General features: G+C 44.1%; 1 protein-coding gene and 1 long non-coding RNA gene across 3 annotated transcripts in view; one reads left to right on the top strand and one right to left on the bottom strand.

Moving 5' to 3' along the window:
• SDR16C5 (short chain dehydrogenase/reductase family 16C member 5) overlaps nt 1-23,585 on the top strand; it is a 171,364-nt gene that overhangs the window by 51,817 nt on the left and 95,962 nt on the right. The gene's annotated exons all lie outside the window — the stretch shown is intronic.
• LOC141145188 (uncharacterized) overlaps nt 1-23,585 on the bottom strand; it is a 45,779-nt gene that overhangs the window by 13,699 nt on the left and 8,495 nt on the right. The window contains exon 2 of the long non-coding RNA XR_012244523.1: nt 21,877-21,944. This is a non-coding gene — a long non-coding RNA (uncharacterized lncRNA). The remainder of the gene's footprint in view (nt 1-21,876; nt 21,945-23,585) is intronic.

The following is a 23,585-nucleotide window of genomic DNA, read 5'->3' as shown; positions in this document are numbered from 1 at the left end:
TTTTAATTTTCCTTGCATGTGATTGGGTATTTTTTGCAAAGTGAAGCTTTACCTCATTTACTAAGCTCTGGAGCAACTGCACTTGCAGAGTACAATTGCACTTTCCAAGGTGCACAGTCTATTGGCCTTTAGTAAATCAACCCCTTTGTTTTCGGACTGTGTAGTCTCAAAACAATGTCCTTCAATGTGATCTTGCAATAAAGAAGAGCTTCGCTTTTCAACAAGCTTGTCCATGTACTGAAGACATATCTTGTACACGGTGAGGGAAACTGTTTTTGACTGTGAGAAAATGCATTCTGAATGGCACCCCCAAGTGTGTAAAAATGCAGCATGCTTGCGGGTGCAAGAACCACAGGGACATTGCATGGTCAAAAAAAAAATTCTGTGAGAAACGCAGGCAAGGCAGCCCATTCAAATGAATGGGCTGCCATGCCGAAGCAAATGTGGCTCAGAACACGCATAGGTGTGAACCGAGCCTAAAGCAGAACTTAATTTAAAAAATAAAGTCCCACTGTTTCACTTTCTCCCCCAGCCTGTAAATCACCTACAGGTTTTTTTGGGGGAAGCGAGTACCAATTTTTATTAGTAATTGCTCCAACTTACGCAATCCTCACGTAGACAAGGATGGTGTCCCTGCACCCTCTCCTCCCACAGCCTCCTGGGACTCGTCGCATTTCCTAGGAGACTGCAGGACCATTCACAAAGAACTGTGCAAGCACTCGTACATATGCAGCGGAAGCGGGCTATGGTTGTTCAGGACACCACAGCTGTCTCCCGCATCCAAGATGGTGGCGCTGGCAACCCACAGCGGTAAGAAAAACCAAGAAGACAACACTGGATCCAGGCACTGGTAAGTCCCTTACTTTTTAAAAGTCAGCAACTGCAGTTTTTTTTAACTGCTGACTTGAAGTTCCTCTTCCCGACCAGCCGCCACAGTTATACTGCGGCAAGATAGCACTGCTGCACGAGCCGTCGCAGCTGTACGTCGGCTCTTTAGGATGCTGTAGCAGGCGGGCGCGCCCGCAGCGTGTCCCCGGAGCCTACTCTTTGGGAGGTGTGTGCCTGGGGGACCCTTGGAGTGGTCTTGTTTCTGGTTCAAGTCCATGTTTTTTTCTGCCAAGTATATCTCTCCAATTGTTAATTGTTAATTGGGTCACCTACTGTTTCTGTCTGTCTGATCATCTCATGGAGAAATTAAAATTGTGACCACTTTAACTTGCTATAGAACTATTTTTGGATGTTATGTGTTTATACTCGTGATAATGTGTAATGTACTTTGTTGCGACCATGGTGCTGGGCAGTCAAACCTGGAGTGGGATCTCTGATTAATCCAACATTGTCTGAGTGGGTACTGAGTCACCTAGGTGGCTAGTTGTTTGATTAGCTTAATGTTTATAGTATATGTTGGCTGTTTAGCTACACTAATTATATTCCTGTTTACAGTTTGTATTGTTAGGGTAATATGATCAGGAGGGGAATATCCTCCTGTGGGCTATAAAGTAGGTGTCTGAGTTTCAATAAACAGTCATTCCTTTGGAGTTTACCTCAACACTTTGTCTGAGTACGATGATTGGGGTAAAAGAGCTAGTATTAGCTCTCGGTCTGCTGTAACGGTTTGGTGGGTAGGAGGCACTGTTTGGCAGAAGGCAGCACCTAAGCGGGGGTGCCCAAGCGGTTCCGTCACACATAAAAAAAACTTTTATGACTGTAGCAGACAGACTGGATTGATCTGACAATTTTCATCCCAGGTTCTGATCCCTTAATGGAGCAATCAGCCAGACATGGGGTATTTTCAGCCAGATGCATCCAGACTCACTCGGGCATGCACACTAGCATTTGTTTAAGCTCCTAGAAGCTGTTATTAGCATTTTTTTCCTGCTCCAAGTGTTATCCTATGTGTCTATGCACACTTCTTTAAACTATTAGCGTTTTTTGAGCTTCAGCGTCTAGGAGCAGAATTTTTTTTGTTTTTGTAGAGTTTCTTGGATACTTTGTCAGCAGAAACGCTCCTAAACACTGCTAAACACTCCTAAACACTACTTTTTTTGAGTTTTTTTTTTCCCTTTTACTGCAAAAACCTTAATAAAATGCTGATGCTCCTAAAATGCTACTACAAAAAGCTATTACCAGTGTTCTTTTATCTTAAAAAAAATGCTATTGTGCATGAAGCCTCAGTCCTCAGAAAGCAATCAGGCAGATATTGTCTTTTTTGTTGTTTTTATTGTTTTGTAGTACTGGGATAGGGATTGTGAAAAGCTTTGGGATACCTAGAACCAAACAACTTGAGTGAGGATACTATCTTGAAGCAGCTAAGCAAGTAAAGCAGAGTTTTCCTTCACAAAAAAGTAGCACACACACAGTTATAGCACAGGGGCCTTCTCTTCCCTAAGGCACAACCCTGGCAGCAAGTCTGGAAGGATCCTTCTAACAAGGGGTGTACAGGCAACAGTCTCTCTCCTGAGAATTTTTTAAGGCCTACACACTCAGTCTGAAGACCTCCTCTCAGCTTTAGCTTGACTCTGCCATTAATTCTCCCAGGAAGTTCCCCTCTGGATGTTGCCTTGAATGTTCCTGCGACTTTAGTGGTGAACCTATAGCTCCTCACTGAGCGAGAATCATCCAGGACTTCTTAAGGCTCCTCCTGAGACTTGGAAGTTTTGACATCAGTTCGAGGTTGGGTCATTCTCCTGCTGGCAATGGACCCTGCTGCTCTCTGCTCTCAGCCTTATATACACCTGTCAGCCCACTGCTAGCCATTCTTCTCAACCAGGGACTGGCTGAAGCTGTATCCAGGGCCAGCTCAGACTCTGCCCTCTCCTGCTGACTATGTTTCCAGAAAGTTCTGGAAAAACAGGGGTACAGAGGGGGCAAGAACGAAAGAAAAAACGCAGTTGCAGCACAAACTGCAAAAGTAGGCAAAAAGATGACCAAGCAGCGTAGTCTGTTCAAAATTTATTGAGAATTTATTAAAAATGGTATGGAATTAATCCGAATAAATGAACCAATACCTTCCAAAAGATTGCATAACAAACCACACATACATACAAAAATTACAACCAATCCAGGTAATGATCCTGTATGAAGGAGGTGTCAAATAATCATCAAACAGTGGGAATGACTTAGAAACTAGTGTCTGAGAGAGTAACTAGCTGATTCCTAAACAAAGCTGTGAAATGACACAGTATAATTCAAATGCAATAGTGGAATACCAGTATGATCACAAACTTCAAGACAGGCGCTATAAATGACTGAATAAGTACTGAGTACAGTCCCTGTTGATGCTAATGATAGAATACGGTGATGCTTATAGATAGCTGCTTATTGAATTGAATCCGGTATGATCAACAGTCATTTAAGGAAAGTAATTTCATGTGTGATGATAGATGGCAATACTGAAAGATGGTGAAGCAATGATCACAAATACATTGTGATATATGTTGCTAGGGCTGGTGGTTATCAGTGTGCATTCAGAATAGTGAGAGATGGAATTAATGGCTGATATATAGCATTAAGCTATTGGAACATATAGCTAGAGCTAGCTTATTAATCATTAATGGATGAGATACTGTAGTTCCTATAAACCAGCCTTCTTCTCATGCGTGTAATGTTTCCAAAGTTTCTCTCATTAATATTTTGATAGTCCTTATGGCACATCAAAGAAATGTATCATAAATGGGAAGGGAGCAGATTAGTAAATAACTGAGTAATATAGTCACTGTAGTGAACCAAAGGGTTAATATACAGCTCTACATTCTCCTGTTGATAATGATAGCTGATGACCAGTCCTTCTGTTTGGGTTGCCACGTTTTCTTCAAGTCAAACCTGAACACTTTAGCAGAGCACAATTTTTTTTACATGTATTTTACTATTAAATAACATTTCTAATCGTATGAATTTAACAACGAGAGTCCCCCCTTACATCAGAGTCCACACAGTTCCCCTTTTACATCTGAACTTGCAGAGTTCCGTTTCACTGTAAGGGGGGACTCTGCAGACTCTGATGTAAGGGAGAACTCTGGGGAGTAAGGGATGCTCTGGGAACCATGATTTAAGAGGGAACACTGAGAACTCTGATGTACGGAGAGGACTCTGATGTAAGGGGAAACACTGTGGCCTCTCGTGTAAAGGGGAACTCTGATGTAAGGGGTGACCTGAGAACTCTGATTTACCTTAGACTCACTCAGAGGCAGGAGAGAGAAGGGGGAGACTTCAGTCACAAACAGGGATGGATAATGTGCTCACTCACCCCTTGGCAGTCAGCACCTCTCATCCAGATGTATCTGAGGCTGCTGGACTTCAAATTCCTGGCCCCAACTTTCCTTTTCTGAGGCGTAGCACCGGGATTGGAGTGTGGGCAGACACAGAGGGGTAGAGATGGGTAGGGGTGGGGGTAAGAGGTGCAGATCGAGCCCTCTCTCCTCTCCAGTCTGTGTGTGTGTTTGGGGGGGGGGTTGTTAGTGCTGACTTTGGGCAGTGTGAAAGAGTGTAACAGTCACTCTCAGCTTAGACAACTGCATGCAGTAAGCCTGCTGGGAAGCCATAGCCCAGTCTAAATAATTTGTCCAGGTTTCAGGAAGTCTGAAACCCGGACACATGATTCCAAACCCAAACTGTCTGGGTGAATCCTGGACAGGTGGTAACCCTACCTTCTGTAGATGATTAACCTTGTAGTTAGCAACAGATAGATTTGCCCAGCAGTCACTTTCAGTTTTGTCTCCTCGCCCTGTCAGTGTGTGTGTGTAACAGAGCGATGCAGGGACATTCAGGTATCACTTCCTGGTGTGATGACATCACTCCGTTGTCTCTGGCGTTCCGTCCACCAATCCGTGGACGCAGCTGCAGAACTCAGAGTAGGCAAAGTACAGTCAAGTCTCCACTTCTAACAGCAGAGCCAAAAACTAAATTTGCCTCACTTCTAGCACCTTACCTAGGAGGGTGTTACATGACCTTCAGCCTAGGTTCACACATACAGTATGCGTTGCAGGAAACGCAGCAATCCCTGAGCATTTCCCTACCACATTGCAATTGCACTGTGTTTGCAATCTGCTGCAGGTGTCAATGAATGGCCAGGCCGCGATGACGTTTGTGGCAAGACGCCCTGCATTCAACAGGATACTGTGCGGTGACGTCATGGCGCTGTTTAGTGGCATTTAAGAATTGTAGAAGAGGAAGCTGGGACAGGAGCACCGGGACTGGGAGGACTGGAATCCAAAATTGAGAATCAAGAAGCAGAGGAGGGCCTGGACTGTGGTCTGACTGAGCCTACCTTCAGTGGCATGAGCTGGAGCACTGGAAGAAGGGATGAGTCCAGATGGAGGCTCAAGAAGAAGAGGAGGATCCTGGTCTAACTGAGCCTGTCCTCAGCGCCCCCACTGCCCTGCACCCGAGCAGTCTTACAGAGGGGGAAGGTCAGTGACAGCTCCAGCCAGGCCACACAAAGTCAGCCAGGCCACACTGACATAAAAGTTCCCCCTTATATCAGTAACCCCCCCCCCCCCCTTATATTAGTGTATTCACTCTGCAGAAGGTGGTCTGTGGTCAACAGAGTCCCCCCCCCCCCCCCCAATCAGGGTCTGAGGCGGTATTCCCCCTTAAATCAGTATCTTCAGCGTTCCCTTTTACATCATTTTACTGTATTTCCACCTACAGTGTAAGGGCGAGGGGGAACTCTACAGACCCTGATGTACAGGGCAATGCTGCAGACCTTGATGTAAGTGGGAACTCTGATGTAAAGGGGAACGCTGCAGACTCTGATGTAAGGGGGGGCTCTGGTTACCAGAGACCACCTTACATCAGAGTTCGTCTTTAAACCAGAGTCCACAGCATTCCCCTTTACATCAGAGTTTCCCCTTGCACTGGAATCCTGCAGACTCTGAAGTAAGGGGGAACTCTGTGGACTCTTCTGTAAGGGAGGGGGGGGGGGCTCCAGTTGACCAGAAACTTCTTTACAACAGAGTTCCCCTATACATCACAGGGGGTTCAAGGGAGCTTGTGCCATGGAGAGAACTGGCTTTTCAGTTTCCTCTGTGTTTGGTAAAGTCCGTTTTGGGACCTGGAGCCCGGAGATTTCAAAGTGATACGGGTGGGATGAAAAATCCAATCTTGGGTCCAGGTTTTGTGAACAGTCAGCACACAAATTGGTCAGGTGTGTGCTGGGCTTTTAGTAGTGACCTGACCATAGTTTTGGGCTCCACCCCAGGAGTCAGGAGGGCTCCACATAGGAGAGAGGTGGGAGCCAAAGCAGCAAGGGTCTGCTAGCTGTATGCACAGAGTTGTGTAGGAATATGGTCTGTGGGAGACAGACAAAGGCCTAAAGTGTAAGGCCAGAGCAGGCGCGCTGCATGTATAAGCCTGGAGGCTGAATATTTACTTGTTTTGACGGAAGTTAAATGCTGAAATCCCCTGTGAGGCAAAACATCTGTTTTGTGTTTTCTGGGGCCATCTTTGAATAAAGGTGGGCAAGACAAGCCCTTAAAAAGAAGAAGAAAGCAAGTGACTGAGTCCTTTAAAGCTCTACATTTGATGCAAGTTCTTACATATGGTGGCAGATGCAGTGGGAAGAAGTGGAGATCCCTGCAATGAAGTACGTTCATCTGTTATATGAACTGTGTTTTGGTGCAAGAGAAAGGTCATTACTCTAAGGCGTGAGGGTCCACTGGGTTTTGATTCAACTGTGGCTGGCTGCATTGACCCCAGTTAAAGAAGAAGTGCATGCTGTTGCCCCTGGCAATGCTGATTAAGGGAGGCCAGCCTTCCTTTGTGCAGAGTCCTAAGCTTGAAAGAGGATGCAGAGTTGGAAGCCCTGTCAAGCGGCAAGAGCGCTGTTTGCGGTGCAGTGAGTGGGGGCATGCTGTCTCCAAGTGCCAATGGTCCCAGTTTCCAGTACAAGGGGACATGACCAGCCAAAGGTCAGTGTCTGCAGTTGGAAAGTCTGCTTTGAGTGCCAGGAGTAAGCAACAGGCTGCCCGAGAGTTTGAGAGTGTGGTTGCCCATAGCAAGACCTGTGAACTGTATGAGAAAGGGATACCTACAGAAGGTGGCGGCAAAACTAGGATAAGAGCAGGAAGCAAGCAAAGTTCAGCTGGGAGAGTGTTGTTTTCCTTGGCAAAGGGAGAAAGTGTGCCAACCGGAAGGAGGAGCTACAGGGGAGAAGTGACTCACTATCCCCATAGCGATGCCAGTGAGTTTCTGCATGTTGAGAGTTGCCAGGAGAGACACTCCCTCATAAAATGTCACCAAGTACTACAGCGCCTTGAAAAAGTATTCATACCCCCTTGCAATTTTTGCAAATTTTGTTACGTTACAACCAAAAAACGTAAATGTATTTTTTGGGATTATATGTGATAGACCAACACAAAGTGGCACATAATTGTGAAGTGGAAGGAAAATGTTAAATGGTTTTCGAAATTTTTACAAATAAATATGTGAAAAGTGTAGTGTGCATTTGTATTCAACCCCCTTTACTCTGATGCACCTAATTAAAACCTAGCAGGAAACAATTGCCTTCAGAAGTCACCTAATTTGTAAATTTATTCTCAATATAAATACAGCTGTGTGAACAAACAGCATCATGAAGGCCAAGGAACACGCCAGACAGGTCATGGATAAAGTTGTGGAGACGTTTAAAGCAGGGCTAGGTTCTAAAAAAATATCCCAAGCTTTGAACATCTCACGGAGCACTGTTCAATCCATCATTTGAAAATGGAAAGAGTATGACACAACTGCAAACCTACAAAGACATGGCCATCCACCTAAACTGACAGGCCGGGCAAGGAAAGCATTAATCGGAGAAGCCGCCAAGAGGCCCATGGTAATTCTGGAGGAGCTGCAGAGATCCACAGCTCAGGTGGGAGAATCTGTCCACAGGACAACTATTAATCATGCACTCCACAAATATGTCCTTTTTGGAAGAGTGGCAAGAAGAAAGACGCTCTCCATCCAATCTAATAGAGCTTGAGCTATTTTGCAAAGAAGAATGGGAAACAATTTCACTCTAGATGTGGAAAGCTGGTAGAGACATACCCAAAAAGACTTGCAGCTGTAATTGCAGTGAAAGGTGGTTCTACAAAGTATTGATTCAAGGGGGCTGAATACAAATGCACTCCACACTTTTCAGATATTTATTTGTAAAAAAAATTGAAAACCTTTTATCATTTTCCTTCCACTTCACAATTATGTGCCACTTTGCGTTGGTCTACCACATAAAATCCCAATAAAATACATGTAAGTTTTTTGGTTGTAACATGACAAAATGTAGAAAGTTTCAAGGGGTATGAATACTTTTTCAAGGCACTGTATAGTTAGTATAGTTGCTAATGGGTTAGTGCAACTTGCTAGAAATAAAAATATTGCTAGGAGTATGGTTGAGGATCTCCTCTAGCAAAAGTATATAAGGCCGCAGAGGTGTTCCTAGAGACCTCCAGGGGGCTCTGAGTGTTGGAGCCGGAGGTTACCCAGGACAACTATGGTACCGCTCTGATGACCAAGAGGGTACCTGAACCTGGAGATGAGAATTTTAAAACTGAAATGTTTGAAAATACTCCTGGTATGGGTTAATGCAGTCTGTCAATGCTGCTGACTAGGGATGGGCTGAACAACCCCCTTTTCGGTTCACACTAGAACTTTCGAACATCGGCAAAGTTCGGAACTGAAAAATTAACCCCACTGAAGTCTATGGGACCCAAACGTGAAAGATCAACTATACGGCGTCAAACTTGCATTAACACACAGAACTATGTGGCGTTAATCTTGCAGTAATGCAATGAAATATACAGCGTTAAACTTGCAGTAACGCACAGAACTATATGGCGTTAAACTTGCAGTAATGCACAGAAAAAAAAACTGTTAAACGTCATTGCACTCACGCTGACTGAGCTATACCCTACATTTAACACTAATGTAAAGATAAATGGTAGTCGCATTACACTCACAATGAATGAACTATCTTGATCCCCTTCGATCTGGATTTCGCCCCCAACACTCCACAGAAACTGCTCTTTTAAAACTCACAAATGACCTACTAACTGCAAAAACCAACGGACACTATTCTGTACTCCTACTTCTGGACCTTTCAACTGCCTTTGACATGGTTGACCACCCCCTCCTCCTCAAAAAACTTTACTCCCTCGGTCTCCGTGACTGTGCTCTTCAGTGGCTCTCATCCTACCTATCCCAACGCACCTTCAGTGTCACTTACAATTCTACTTCCTCCACTCCTCTTCCCTTCTCCGTCGGGGTCCCCCAAGGTTCTGTTCTTGGACCTCTTTCATTTTCAACCTACACCTCTTCCCTAGGTCAGCTGATAGCCTCTCACAGCTTTCAATATAATTTCTACGCTGACGACACACAAATCTATCTCTCCACCTCTCAACTCACTCCATCAGTCTCCTCAGGCATCACTAGCTTACTAACAGACATATCTGTATGGATGTCACACCACTTCCTCAAACTCAACTTGTCCAAAACTGAGCTTAAAATATTTCCTCCCCCATGTGCCTCTTCCCCCGACTTGTCTGTCAAGAGCAATGGCACAACCATCCACCCATCCCCACATGTCAAGGTGCTAGGTGTTATCCTGGATTCTGAACTCTCCTTTTGGCCCCACATCCAATCACTTTCCAAAGCTTGTTGCCTCAACCTCCGCAACATCTCTAAACTACGTCCCTTTCTAACCAATGAAACCACAAAGCTCCTGATTCACTCCCTGGTTATCTCTCGCCTTGACTACTGCAACTCCCTCCTCATTGGCTTACCTTTAAATAGACTATCCCCCCTTCAGTCCATCATGAATGCTGCTGCCAGACTCATCCACCTTACAAACCGCTCAGTGTCTGCTACCCCTCTCTGCCAATCCCTCCATTGGCTACCACTCGCCCAATGATTTAAATTCAAAATACTAACAATAAGTTACAAAGCCATCCACAACTCTGCCCCCAGCTACATCACTAGCCTAGTCTCAAAATACCAACCTAATCGCCCTCTCCGTTCCTCCCAAGACCCCCTGCTCTCTAGCTCCCTCATCACCTCCTCCCATTTCCGCCTCCAGGACTTCTCCCGAGCCTCGCCCATCCTCTGGATTTCCCTACCTCAATCTGTCAGACTGTCTCCAAATGTATCCACTTTTAGGCGATCCCTGAAAACTTCTCTTCGGAGAAGCCTATCCTGCCTCCATCTAACAACTGCACTATTTTCTCCATTAGCTCATCCCCCACAGCTATTACCCTTTTGTATAACTTGACCCTCCCTCCTAGATTGTAAGCTCTAATGAGCAGGGCTCTCTGATTCCTCCTGTATTGAATTGTATTGTAATTGTACTGTCTGCCCTAATGTTGTAAAGCGCTGCGTAAACTGTCGGCGCTATATAAATCCTGAATAATAATAATAATAATAATAATAAATAACTATCCCTACATTAACACTAATGTAAAGACGAACGGTCACACTACACTCACTAAACTATCCCTACAGTAACAATACACTCACACTAAACTATCCCTAGATGCACACTAAACTGATATTCTACACTGAAAATAGAATCAGAATAGCACACTATAGCACACTAACTAACTGTCTAATAGCACTGAACAGAGCCCAGTTCTATCTCTCTCCACGCCACTATCACACTACAAATGGCCGTTATAGAAAGAATACTTTTATAGTGTGGGGCGGGATTAAGAGCAATGAGCCATGATTGGATACAATCATCATGACAGTGTCCAATCATGGCTCTGACAGTGCTCTGTGCCCTGATTGGGCGAAGCTTTCATTGCTTCAGCCAATCAGGGCTTTCAATGCACTGTGCAGTGGCGCAGTGCATTGTGATCATTCGACGGGTAGAAAAAAACTGTGGAATGACCTTTTAATTTGGTTGTTCGGAGAACTTCTGAACAGCCAATGTTCGGCCCGAACTCATGCTCGGTCCGAACCGTTCGCCCATCCTTAGGATACTTTTCACACTGAGGCGGGCGCCAGCGGTAAAGCGGCGCTATTCGGCCACTAGCGGGGTGGTTTTAATCCCCACTAGTGGCCAAAAAAGGGTTAAATCCACCCGCAAAGTGCCGCTGCAGCAGCGCTTTGCGGCGCTGCTCCATTGTTTACAATGGGAAGGGGCGCTTTAGGAGTGGTGAATACACCGCTCCTATAGTGCTGCAAAGATGCGGCTTGCAGGACTTTTTTGACCGTCCTGCAAGCGCACCGCACACTGGAGCACACCAGTTTCACACTGGAGACACAGGAGAGGCGCTTTACAGGTGCTATACAGGTGCTATTTTTAGCTCTGTAGCGCCTGTAAAGCGCCTCAGTGTGAAAGTAGCCTTAATGCTGACAATGAAAGTGTTCATGAGTTTAATGAAGCGTCACCAGAGCAAGGTAGGGAAGTTATGGTATTGTAGCCTGCTATGGTTAAAAATGTATTGCCACAGTTTCATTTAACAACTTGCCTACTGGGCACTTTCACCCCCTCCCTGCCCAGGCCAATTTGCAGCTCTCATCGCAGTCACACTTTGACAATTGTGCGGTCATGCAACGTTGTACCCAAACAAAATTCTTTATTTTTTTTCTCAAAATTTTCAGTCTTTATTTTTTTGTTTCGCAAAAAATAAAAAACCCAGTGGTGATTAAATGCCACCAAAAGAAAGCTATCTGTCTCAAAATAATGCTAAAAATTTAGTCTGGGTACAGTGTTGCATGACCGCGCAATTGTCATTCACAGTGCGACAGCCCTGAAAGCTGAAAATTGGCATGGTGTGGTTTTTTATATTTTATTTACATACTCCCAGCCACTATAGCGACCGGGAGTGTGTGTACTGTAGTAAAGCTGACTGTTGGCTTCCCTGTGGAAATGATAAAAATGGCTGTGAAGCCACCTATCCCTTCCACCAGCACCGCAATGTGTTGCCGGCCGCCATGTTCATTAGGCTCCGCTGTCCCACCTGTGGGCCCGGTGTTGTCATGGTGGGTGTCGCTGGAAAGGGTGGCTCAGTGGACCTTTGTCAGCTCAGTCTCCCTCCACAGACCAGGAAGTGACTTGTATGACATCATGTCCTGGACCCGAGCTGTCATTTTCTGGGATCACTGGTGGGAAAGCAGCTGATGGAACACAGTCTGTGTTCCATTAGCTGCAGTGGATCAAAGTGGAGACATCCAAGGTCTATTAGAGACCCTGGGTGTCTCCATAAAAATAACCTGTCACCTATATGCTATTACATAGGGGGCTATTGGTCCCCTATGTGATAGCAATAAAAAAGTTATTTAACCACTTGCTTACTGGGCACCTAAACCCCCCCTCCTGTCCAAACCAATTTTCAGCTTTCGGTGCTCTCACACTTTGAATGACAATTACTCAGTCATGCAACACTACCCAAATGATTTTTTTGTCCTTTTTTTCATACAAATAGAGCTTTCTTTTGGTGGTATTTGATCACCTCTGGGTTTTTTATTTTTTGCGCTATAAATGAAAAAAGACCGAAAATTTTGAAAAAAAAGGAATTTTTCTTAATTTCTGTGATACAATTTTGCAAATTAGTAATTTTTCTTCATACATTTTGGCCACAATTTATACAGCTACATATCTTTGGTAAAAATAACCCAAAATTAGTGGAAATGATTTGGTCTGTGTGAAAGTTTGAGTCTACAAGCTATGGTGCAAATCATAAAAAATGTATCACATCTGATGTACTGGCGTCCTATCTCATTTCTTGAGACCCTAACAAGCCAGGAAAAGTACAAATGCCCCCCCAAATAACCCCTTTTTGGAAAGTAGACATTTCAAGGTATTTAAAACAGGGGTTGTAGACTGGATGGTCCTCGGTACAATACGGCACCTCATCCCAATAGATTTAAAATTGAGATATACATCATAGGATAAGGGATTATTGCGGTGCCAAAAGAAAACTAAAGTACCTAAGTAAAAATATACAATACTTTATTAACAAGGTTAAAAAAATTGGTACAATGTTACATTTCAAAGGTGTGCACCAAAGTGAGGAATTATAAAACCACAACAATTTGTAGCAGGGATTACAAGACTTAGCCTAGGAGCGTGGTGGCCAATCTTGTAAACAGGTAGTCGAGAGTCCTACATGTTTCGCCTAAAGCGGCTTCCTCAGGGACAGTTGGTTGTACCTGTATCACTACTGTAAATTCTGCAGGTCACCGGGGACAGACGTGGAGGGAACCCGGAGCAACTCCAGGATATCAGGGCACAATAAAAGACTGCAGGGGGCAGATAAGAGGACAATCTATATATATAATATTCGAGGAAAGGAAAATAGAAACAGGACACCCAGTAGACTGAAATGATGTCTTAAAAAATGACAATCGAATGGTAACAAGAAGTGGACAGATAATCCAAAAGAAGTCTCAGAGTAATAAAGGAATATATTGTCCTCTTATCTGCCCCCTGCAGTCTTTTATTTTGCCCTGATATCCTGGAGTTGCTCCGGGTTCCCTCCACATCTGTCCCCGGTGACCTGCGGAATTTACAGTAGCGATACAGGTACAACCAACTGTCCCCCAACTGTAGGACTCTCGACTACCTGTTTACAAGATTGGCCACCACGCTCCTAGGCTAAGTCTTGTAATCCCTGCTACAAATTGTTGTGGTTTTATAATTCCTCACTTTGGTGCACACCTTTGAAATGTAACATTGTACCAATGATTTCAAGGTATTTAGTAAGAGGCATGGTGAGTTACCGTATTTATCGGCGTATAACACGCACTTTTTTCCCCTTAAAATCAGGGGAAAATCGCGGATGCGTGTTATACGCCGATCCCCTGTGATACCCCGCTGACTGAGTGGAGCGATCGCCGACCGCGATTTGAAAATGGCGCCGCCGGCGCCGAAATACACAGAGCTGGTCCTCGGCTCTTCTCGGCCACTTTCGGCTTCACTCGAGCGCCACCCGAACCTAGCCGAGTTCACGCCCACCACGGGCAGGACTACGAGTGGAGCCGAAAGTGGCCAAAAGTGAACGAGAGCTGCCAAGAAGAGCCGAGGACCGGCTCTGTGTATTTCGGCGCCATTTTCAAACTGCAGTGACACTGACATGTCACTGCAGTTTAACTGCAGCCTGGGCAAGGCTGCAAAAGGACACAGAAAAGCTTCAGATCGGCACTGGCAAAGCTGCAAGGCTGCAAATGGACACTGATAAGGCTGCAAATGACACCAAGGCTGCTGTCTGCAAGGCTGCAAATGACACCAAGGCTGCTGACTGCAAGGCTGCAAATGACACTGGACAAGCATGCAGATGAACGCTGTGCAAGGCTGCATTAATGGGCATTTAAATGTAAGTTTTTTCCTTAAAACATTTTTTTTCCTTTTAATTCCCTCCTAAACTTGGGGTGCGTGTTATACGCCGGTGCGTGTTATACGCCGATAAATACGGGTATTTGAAGTTGTAATTTTTTTTCCCACAATTCTTTGCAAAATTAAGATTTTTATTTTTTCACAAAATTGTCATTGTAATAGCTTATTTCTCTCACATGGCATATGCATACCACAAATGACACCCCAAAATACATTCTGCTTCTCCTCCTGAGTATTACGATACCACATGTGTGGGACTTTTTTACTGCCTGGCCACATACAGAGGCCCAACGTGCATGGAGCACCATCAGGTGTTCTAAAAGCAAAAATTACACATGTCATTTGTCAACCACCTATTACACTTTTAAAGGCCCTGGAGCACCAGGACAATGGAAACACCCACAAAATGACCCCATTTTGGAAACCTAACACCCCAACGTATAATCTATGAGGCATGATGAATCTTTTGAATGGTTCATTTTTTTCCAGAAGTTTTTGGAGAATGTGGAAAAAAAAATTAACGCTTTTTTTTTTTTTTTAAACACAAAGTCTGTTTATAAGATATCTCCAACACATAGCATTTAAATAGCAAAAATTACACCCCAAAATACATTCTGCCACTCCTCGTGAGTATGGCATTACCACATGTGTTAGACTTCTACACAGCCTGGCCACATACAGAGATCCAACATGCAAGGAACACCGTCAGGTGTTCCGGGAACACATAGCATGCACATACCAAGAATTACACCCCAAAATATATTATGCTGAGCAAAGCCTAAACAAAAGACTAATTGTGGTTGTAGTAGCGCAGTTCTGCACAGGAGGATAGCACTGGTCCAGGCAGCAGGCAGGGACTTGGTCAGCAACAGCAAACACAATTGTCCAGGCAGCAGGCAGGGATACTGTCCATATACAGTCCCGTGTCAGTGCAGGCAGAGATATTGTCAGAAGTGCCAAAAATATTGGTCCTGGTAGCAGGCAGGAACATGTGGTGTGGTCAGTGTGACAGGCAGAGACATAATGGCAGTAAGTCCTACAGGCAGCAGGCAAAAGAAGGGCCTCGTTCAGGACAGAATGGGAACAGGGGTAGAGGCTTCTCCCAGCCAAATATCTTTGAAGCCTCCGAGTCTCCAGACCCTAATCTAGGAATGAGAAAACAAAAAAAATTGTTTTCTTCATCCAGAAAAACAATTCTGGAGCCCCTCACATATGTGAGACCCCTGTGTTGAACCCCACTAGTCCAGTAGCAGGGTACAAGGTCAGTCCATGAGGCAGGCAAGAGGCATAGTCAAACAGTCCAATGTCCATTCCAGATCAGGCAGAGGTATGTACAGAATCATTAGGCAGAAGCGTGGTCGAATAACAGTCCAGGGTCAGTTCCAGATCAGGCGGAGGTATGTACAGAATCGGCAGACAGAAGCGTGGTCGAATAACAAGCCAGGGTAAGTTACAGAGTAGGCAGTGGCATCAGGGGTGTAAAGGCAGGAACTGAGGATTACGTTTACCATACTTCACTAATAATGTTTTGAAGTATGGTAACGGCGAAAACATTCACCTATGCAGAGGCCTGGTTGGGAAGGACATTGGGCACAGTAATAAGATGTGTCTCTTCTGACTCCTGCTCTGGTACACACCTTACATTTTTTTTGACCTTGTTGGCCTGTTGGTCTGGGAGGGAGTTTATCTGGAAAGTGGCGTTCAGAGAGTCAACTAAGAACATCTGACCGGATGTTTTCTGGTGGGCCGTTCGGGAATATAAGGGCAGTGAAATCTTCCTCCTGGTAGCCAAGAAAGCGCTTGGGGTTTTGGGTGGAGTTGTGGTAAATTACATATGAGTTGTATATGGCCAATTGAAAAAAATAAATTGCGACTTTTTTATACCAATGGTATGTCCGTCTTGTGGCAAGGTATGGTTCCAACATTTGGTCATTGAAGTCGACTCCCCCCCACAAAAAAATTATATTCATAGATGCATTTTGGTTTTTGGATGGGGCCATTCCTTCTGGGGATTTCCATGAAGGTATCATTGTGGATCGAAGACAACATGTAGACATCCCTTCTGTCCCTCCACTTCACTGACAAAATCTCCTTGTTTCGCAGACTTGCAGTTTCTCCTTTTCTCAACTTCTTATTGACAAGACTTTGAGGAAAGCCCTTCCGGTTCTTTTTTACGGTGCCACATGCTGGCGTCTTCTTCCAGTGAAGGTTGTGGAACAGGGGCAGAGATGTGTGGAAGTTGTCTACATATAAATGGTAGCCTTTTTCCAGTAGGGGGTATATGAGGTCCCGAACAATTTTCCCGCTTGATCCCAAGTAGTCTGAGCAATTAGGGGGTTGCAGCTGGGTGTCCTTCCCTTCGTACACTTTGAAGGCATATATGTACCCTGTGACTCGGTCACATAATTTGTATACCTTCACCCCATAGCGAGCCCTTTTGCTAGGAATAAATTGTTTGATTTTAAGCCTGCCACTAAATTTAAAAAGGGACTCATCCACACATTTGTGTTGGTCCTGGGTAAACAGCTGGGGGAATACTTCAGAAACATAATTTAGAAGTGGCCGAATTTTGAAAAGGCTGTCATAATTTGGGTCATTTCGGGGAGGGCACTGGGTGTTATCATTGAAATGAAGGAACCTCATTATCATTTGGTATCTGGTTCTGGGCATTGCCTTGGAGAAGATTGGCATGTGGTGGATGGTGTGGGTTGACCAATACGAATTCAAAGTGTTTTTTTTTGGTGAGTCCCATACAAAATGTGAGGCCTAAAAAAACCTTCAACTCCTCCATCGTTAGGTCTCTTCACTCATAGGGACGGGCATAATAGGACAGTGGATTATTTAAAATAAATTGCTGCGCATAAAGGTTGCACTGGGCCACAATTGTTGATAGCATGTCCTCTAAAAATTAAATAAAAAAAATTGATTGGGGAAAAATTCTCCATGTCCACCTGGACTCCTGGCTGGGCAGTGAAAGGGGGAATGATGGCTTCTCCTGAATTAGGAGGAAGCCACAAGGGGTTCTGAAGGGCATAGGGAAGGCCGGCATGGGTCCTTGGCCTTTCTTGCCGAGGTATTGCGGTGCTGGTGGATGGCACTGCGGTGCTGGTGGATGGCACTGCCTCCTCACCAGAACACCTTTGTTTGGCGGGCCGAATATCTTCCTCCTCTGAGTCACTCAGTGTTCCACTACTGAGGACTGGCTCATAATTTATGTCCGACTCAGAATCGGAGTTTGAAAGGGAATCCGAAAAAGAGAGCTCCCCATTGCTCTCCTCGACCTGGGAAAGTATTTGGTACGCCTCCTCGACGGAAAAGCATCTTTTGGACATGGTTGCTGGTGGTGATGCGACTACACAGGTGTGTGCTAGGCCTGCACTGATGGGCACAGATGGGCACTGAGGGGGCACAGAGGGGCACTGATGAGGCGGCACTGATGGGCACTGATTGATTGCACAGATGTGCACTGATGGAGGCACAGATGGGCACTGATTGGCACAGGTGGGCACCGATGAGGTGGCACAGGTGGGCACTGATTGCAAAGATGTGCACAGATGTCTGGACACTGATCACCAATGGCACAGATTGGCACAGGTGGGCACAAGTGGACACAGGTCCCAAATAGGCACTGTACTGATGGGGTACTGTTTTATCGCTTTAATTTTGTTTTATTTCACTCACTGAAGCACAGATCGCTGTCAGATATCTTCTCTCTCCTCACACGCGGTCTCTGTGTGAGGAGAGAGAGACGGCAATGAGAGATGATCTCATATGTTTGCATTTGAGATCATCTCATCTCGTCGATGGCGCTGTAAACGGCCGCTGTGATTGGCCATTTACAGTGATCTGTGAGTGGCTGTGTCCAAGGGACACGGCCAGCACAGAATTTCCCCGATGCGCGCTCCAGAGCGTGCACGGGGAACAAGCAAAGGGAAGGACGTCCTACGACGGCCTCACAGAAATTGAGGTCCGCGCTGTAGCCGTCATTCGGTTATGGCCCAGACTTCAAGTGGTTAAAAATAAAAATTAAACCAAACATTTAATTAAAAAAGGAGACATAAAAAAAACAAACCCCCCCCCAAAAGAACAAAAAAAAATAATAATTTTTTAGACACACACACACACACACACACACACACACACACACACACACACACACACACACACACACCTACAAAAAATGTGTGTGTTGGGGCACCTAAGTATGAACCGGCGATTGTCCTAGACATATTCTAGCACGTTGTATATCAGCGCACATGCCTAAGTGAGAGCAATAATTTTAGCACCAGCGCTCTTGCATAACTCTAAACTGATGACCTGTAGGGGCTTTTAAGGTTTGACATGGGTATCTATTTACTCGGCACACCCTCATCTTTTATATTTTACCCAAAAAATTAGGTAATTAATTGCATTTACAGTATGTGTCCAGAAATTAACTTTAATGTATTTTTTTTTTTAAATATTGCCTTTCATAAACAGTTGCGCTATTGTCATGTAACATAACAAATTAACATTTTATTCTCTAGGGTGTCCGCTTTAAAAAAAAAAATATTTGGGGGGTTTTAAAGCGGTGTTCCAGTCGTTTTTGTGTTTATTAAAAGTCAGCAGCTACAAAAAGTGTAGCTGCTGACTTTTAATAAACACACACTCCCCCGTCCCACGGTCCAACGTTGCGGCCGCCCAAAGCCTCTGTTCTCTCCCCCTCCTCTTCTCTGTGTCAGCATCACTAATGTGGGCACCTGGCTGTGATGGTTTGCAGCTTCACAGCCGGGTGCACACTGCAAATGCAAGAGTCACACTCCGCGTCCTGAATGGCCGAGCAATCTTCAGGGACCTGTGAAGTGTCCCAGAAGTTTGCAGGGAGGAGTCACCTAGGCGGCACGGGCGGAAGTGGGAGCTGGGTACCTGTCAAAACTAGGTACCCACCCCCCCCCCCCAAAAAAAAAATGACATGCCAAATGTGGCATGTCAGGGGGTTGGGACTCCTTAAAGCGGAAGTTCCAAAATGCGGCTTCGCCTAAGTAAACAAAATCCTTGCACTGGCACTGGATGCGACGTCTGCACCAGACACTCCCAGAGTATATACACATTAACTGGAAGTGACTGCTAATAAAGTCTTTCCGGTTTGCTTGTTGGTTTCCCAGTGCATTCTGGGATATCTCATACCTGCAATACCTCCAAAGCAAAGCTAATGCTGAATAAAATCTCTTTAAAAGCTTCAGGTGCTGTAATCATGCTTTGTCATAGACTTCTATGGGGGCTTTGGAGACGCTTTTAACCACCAAGAAAGTGACCGGCCACTTTATTAAGTACACCTGTTCAATTAAAAACGAAAACTCAAACCAACGCGCCCTTCCTGAGTTCTCACCACTGCGCTCAATGCCAAATAAAGGGGTGTTCACCCCCCTATGAGAGATGTGAGAAAATTAAAGCACAAAGTGTATGAAAACAAATGTGTAAAACTTAAATGTATGAGAAGTTAATGGAGTGAATCCAAAGCTGCCACTTATTAAATAAACAGTGCAATACGTCCTATTATTTCCAAGAGCCCAAATGCGATCCTTGTGAAATAATATAAGTGGCGCTAAATACCAGTGATAAACCATTCAACACTCGAAGGTGATCTAGTGCATCTATCTACAAAAGGAAATTGGAATAGATGAAGTGAATAAATCTATATCAGAGAAAAACTGTTCAATATAAAATTAACAGTGAAAGTGTGCCATACACAAAGCAATATCAATGACACATAAAACAAAAGTGAGATCAAGTGGTAAAGTCCATAAAGTCCATAGACAGACCACCGTGCAGGAAATGTGATGAATCTGGAAACGGTTCACCAATTCACTTAGTGTCAGTGACTCCACTCCCCTTGAATTCAGCACTCACCGACTCAAAATGCCTCACACTCTCGTGTTTTGGCAACAAAGCATAGATGTAAAGCGGATCAGCTGAGGGTGTAGGCTCCGAATTCCTTGTTAGTCCCAGTGTCACTTCTTTGTCAGCATTGGGCTGCCTTCCTGAACATGGTGGACCTTGCCTGTGCAATGTGCATAGGTGAGCACAGCCAAACCACACATGTGAAAGGAATCAGGGTAGAGAAAGCACTGCAGCAAGGAGATCCCAGATGAAGGTTACAAGCTGCTGTGCCAATGCACATTGCACAGGCAAGGTCCACCATGTTCAGGAAGGCAGCCCAATGCTGACAAAGAAGTGACACTGGGACTAACAAGGAATTCGGAGCCTACACCCTCAGCTGATCCGCTTTACATCTATGCTTTGTTGCCAAAACACGAGAGTGTGAGGCATTTTGAGTCGGTGACACTGGGACTAACAAGGAATTCGGAGCCTACACCCTCAGCTGATCCGCTTTACATCTATGCTTTGTTGCCAAAACACGAGAGTGTGAGGCATTTTGAGTCGGTGAGTGCTGAATTCAAGGGGAGTGGAGTCACTGACACTAAGTGAATTGGTGAACCGTTTCCAGATTCATCACATTTCCTGCACGGTGGTCTGTCTATATGGACTTTATGGACTTTACCACTTGATCTCACTTTTGTTTTATGTGTCATTGATATTGCTTTGTGTATGGCACACTTTCACTGTTAATTTTATATTGAACAGTTTTTCTCTGATATAGATTTATTCACTTCATCTATTCCAATTTCCTTTTGTAGATAGATGCACTAGATCACCTTCGAGTGTTGAATGGTTTATCACTGGTATTTAGCGCCACTTATATTATTTCACAAGGATCGCATTTGGGCTCTTGGAAATAATAGGACGTATTACACCTGTTCAATTGCTTGGTAACACAAATTGCTAATCAGCCAATCGCATGGCAGCAACTCAATGCATTTAGGTATCTAGACGTGGTGAAGACAACTTGCTGAAGGTCAAACCGAGCATCAGAATGGGGAAGAAAGGGGATTTAAAAGACTTTAAACATTGGCTGCTGGAGCCAGACGGGCTGGTTTGAGTATTTAAAAAACTGCTGATCTACTGGGATTTTCACGCACAACCATTTCTAGGGTTTACAGGGAATGGGTCGAAAAAGAGAAAATATCCAGTGAGCGGCAGTTGTGTGGACAAAAATGCCTTGTTGATGTCAGAGGAGAATGGGCAGACTGGTTTGAGATGATAGAAAGGTAACAGTAACTCAAATAACCAGTTGTTACAACCAAGGTATGCAGCATACCATCTCTGAACGCATAACACATCAAACCTTGAAGTAGATGGGCTACAGCAGCAGATGACCACACTGGGGTGCCACTCCTGTCAGCTAAGAACAGGAAACTGGGGCTACAATTCGCACAGGCTCACCAAAATTGGACAATAGAAGATTGAAAAAACGTTGCCTGGTCTGATTAGTCTCGATTTCAGCTGCGACATTCAGAGTTGGGTCAGAATTTGGCTTAAACATAAAAGCATGAATCCATCCCGCCTTGGGGGATATTTTCTTGGCACACTTTGGGCCCCTTTGTACCAATTGAGCATTGTTTAACTGCTTTCCGGACCGCCCACTGTACATATACTGCGGCAGGGCAGCCCGGATGCATAAAATCAAGTACCTGTATTTTTTGAATTATCTCCAGATGACGGACCCCTGCTTTCACCGACTCTTGGCATTGTTGACCCCCTATATTAAGAAGCAGGACACATGCATGAGACTTTTATTTTTTTGGTTGAATAATGATTTGATATATTTTCTATATTTTTGGATGCATAGAATGCACTTTTTGGTTAAGTTCTATTGGCAGATGCATGTCTAATTGTATTTGTTTTCTTTTTTAATGCACAATAAAAAAAGTGGAGAATAATACTTGGCTATCTGTTTTACTTCAAATGACAGATTGGTAGTAGGCAGTTACATTTTAAAAAATACAATGTAAAATTAACAGGGGACACCAACATAGTTGTATCTTTGATCTTAAAAACTACGGGATAATGGTGTTGTGGTAACTTGCACCAAAAAACTTAAAAAAACAAATTATTATTATTATTATTATTATTAATAATAATAATAATAATAATATTATTCTTGATATCACTAGAAAAAAAAAGCCTTTGAAAATTTGTTTGCAATAACTCCATCAGTATCACCAGCAAAGCAGCTTCATTATTATCCCATTAAAGAAGAGAATTGTGCGCTGCATTTCGAGATTTCATAATTTGCCACGTCACGAATGTTAATTCTGCATTACGAACGCTAGTTTACAAGACCGACCGCTTCTGGCTCGTCTTTGCTTCTGAGCATGCGTGTTTGTACTTTTTACTTTGGACTTTTGTCTGACGGACTTGTGTACACACGCTTGGAAAATCCGACAACAGACCGTTGTTCATGGAAAATTTTAAAGCCTGCTAGCCAACATTTGTCCACAGAAAATCAGACAATTGTCCGATGGAGCGTACAAACGATCAGATTTTCCGCCAACAGCCTGTCATCACACAATTCCCGTTGGAAAATCTGATTGTGTGTACGAGGCTTTAGAAAGCACCTCCCTAGGACACACTTAACCCTTCGATCGCCCCTGGTGTTAACCCCTTTCTTGCCAGTGTCATTTATACAGGGATCAGTGCAATTTTTTTAGCACTGATCACTGTATTGGTGTCACTTAGAGTTGCCACTTCATCCCTTTAAACCCGAACACATATTAATTACACAGGTTCTGTGGCTATTTGAATGCAGCTAAGGCACTAAGTTTAATTAAGATTTCACCTTAATTAGCCACAGAACCTGTGTAATTAATATGTTTTCGGGTTTAAAAGGATGAGGTGGCAATCCTAGTGCCACTGGTCCCCAAAAAGTGTCACTTAGGGTCAGATTTGTCCACCGCAATGTCATAGTCCCACTAAAAATCACTGATTGCTGCCATTACTAGTATAGAAATATATAAAAATGACATAGATCTAACCCATAGATTGTAGACGTGATAATTGTTGCGCAAACCAATCAAATACTTATTGGGATTTTTTTTTTTTTTACCAAAAATATGTATCACAATACATATTAACCTAAACTGATGAAGAAATTAGATTTTTTTATTTTTTTTATTGGGAATGTTTTATAGCAGAAAGTAAGGAATATTGTTTTTTATTCAAAATTGATGCTCTTTTTTTGTTTATAGCGCAAAAGATAAAAACTGCAAAGGTGATCAAATACCACCAAAAGAAAGCTCTATTTGTGTGGAAAAAAAGGACATCAATTTTATTTGGGTACAACGTCGCATGACCGCGCAATTGTCGGTTAAAGCAACGCAGTGCCGAATCGCAAAAAATT

This window comes from Aquarana catesbeiana, linkage group LG05 (genome assembly GCF_042186555.1).
Source record: "Aquarana catesbeiana isolate 2022-GZ linkage group LG05, ASM4218655v1, whole genome shotgun sequence".
NCBI classification, from domain to species: domain Eukaryota; kingdom Metazoa; phylum Chordata; class Amphibia; order Anura; family Ranidae; genus Aquarana; species Aquarana catesbeiana.
The sequence above is the reverse complement of the archived record's forward strand: the minus strand, read 5'-3'. Positions and strand labels throughout refer to the sequence as shown.